This window comes from Pediculus humanus, genomic scaffold (assembly GCF_000006295.1).
Source record: "Pediculus humanus corporis 1103172107453 genomic scaffold, whole genome shotgun sequence".
Lineage (NCBI taxonomy): Eukaryota > Metazoa > Arthropoda > Insecta > Psocodea > Pediculidae > Pediculus > Pediculus humanus.
The window spans coordinates 246,521-248,616 of NW_002987073.1; the positions used below are offsets into that span (position 1 = coordinate 246,521).

A 2,096-nucleotide genomic window follows, 5' to 3' on the forward strand; every position below is an offset into this window, starting at 1 on the left:
TTTTTTTTTTTTTTTTTAAGCAAATCATTTTAAAAAATTTTAATTTTCTTGTGAAGGTATGTATATATATATATATAATGTTTAATATACTTTCGCCAATTAACCTATCAAAATTTGAAATAATTATCTTGAGAAAAAAAAAAAAAAAAAGAAAACAAAATGTCGGAAAAATATCACGTTGATGATATATTATCTATTTGTACGTAGTAAATTTCACTATCATCTTTTTTTGCATTTATTTTACTTCGTTACGTTAAATATAAAAATAAACGTGGGTTCTGAGCATGGGTTCCGTGGTGTAGTGGTTATCACATCTGCTTTACACGCAGAAGGTCGCCAGTTCGATCCTGGCCGGAATCAATTTTTTTTTTTTTTTTTTAATTTTAAAAAAAGAGAAAGAATGTTAGCCATTATTATTATTAGTAGAAGAAGAAGATTTAAAAAAAAATGAAAATTCGAATCGTTACAAATTACATTTTTTTTTTTTATTCAAAGACTATAATTAATGTAATTTTAAATAACTAAACTCCAATTAGTGACGTACATTTTAAAAAAAAAATCATGCTATTAAAATTCCGCGAAACATCCTGACTAAAAAAAAAAAAGAAAGACTATTTAAAGTTCTCCATGTTAGTTTTTTTTTTTTTTTTTTAATGAACGTCGAAGACAACTTTTTTTTTTTTAATTTATTTATTTTTTAGATATTAATCCAAACAACAAACAACAACAACAACAACAGCCATCTTTTAAAAAGTTGTTAAAAAATTTTTTTTTATAGATTTCATCTAACGGTAAAATTCGTAAAAAAATTTGTTTTTTTTTCTGACAAGTGTATCGATCGTGTTTTCCTCTCATAATAATAATAATAATTTTTTTATTATTCTTGTTATTTTTACAAATATGTTAATAAGGTTTTATAATTGATAAATTATACTACGCACACGAAATAATAATAATAATAATAATAATAATAATAATATAAATAAATTTAAAATCTATCACAATACAAATTTTTTAAACCTGTATTTTTCATACATGCAATTTTTTTTTTTTGGGAAAAACCTGTACGAACAAATATTTTAATAATTTACGTGTATACAAATTAGACCTCTTAAAATTTATAAAACCCAATACATATCGCGAACCTGTGTATAATACCAATAATAATAATAATTTAGAAAAAACCCTTTTGCGATTTTTTTTTAAATTAATTATTTAAATAATTTCGTTACCGTTCACATAATTTACCCCCCAAAAAATTGAAATTTTACGACGAATAATAAAATAAAATGGCGCGTTAAAGAAGAAAAAAAGAGTCACAATATTATTTTTATATTATTTAAATTTATTAATATTTCTCACGTGGGTCTTTGTTTATATTTATATTTAAAAATCGTGATGCCACGTGCAAATCTATTTTTTTTTTTTTTTTATTTTAAATTTAGCGACGTAAATTTGTCGCCATATTTATTTATATTAATTCCAACGCGTGTGTGTGTGGTTTATCGAATGATTTTTTTTTTGGTGGGGGGTTATGGGGGTCACGTATTTAAATTATTTATTAACTTTTCACTCATTGTCGGCAATTTAATATATATGTATATAAATAAATAATATTCCATAGTTCGAATTAATTAAATTTTTCGAATCGAAGTATATAATTTTTTATTTACCAGAAAAAATTTAAAATTATTATTATTATTATTATTATTATTATTATTATTATTATTATTATTATTATTATTATTATTATTTACAATTAAAAAATATGAAAAAAAATTTTTTTTTTATAATATATACTCGGTGTTTATTTTTTTTAAAAACATTTTGTTGAGGTTTTTTATAAATTAAAAAAAAAACCGTAAAATGTTATTCGTGTTTTTTAAAACCTAGAAAACCTGATTTAAGAAGATAGATAAAAGAGAGAGAGAGAGAGAGAGAAAGAGATGTATAGAAAGTATAAAAAAAAAAAAAAAAAAACGGAGACGGTTGTTGTTGTTGTTGTTGTAGTATACGTTTAAAAAAAAAAATAAATCACACGTAAAGTTTTATATTCCATAATATATATATAGAAAAAGTTTTTTTTTTTTTTTTTT

General features: G+C 21.2%; 1 non-coding gene across 1 annotated transcript; it reads left to right on the top strand.

Moving 5' to 3' along the window:
- Positions 1-287: 287 nt before the first annotated feature.
- Phum_PHUM102340 lies at positions 288-360 on the top strand. The gene has a single exon. It is a non-coding gene; the product is annotated as a tRNA-Val (tRNA).
- Positions 361-2,096: the final 1,736 nt, after the last annotated feature.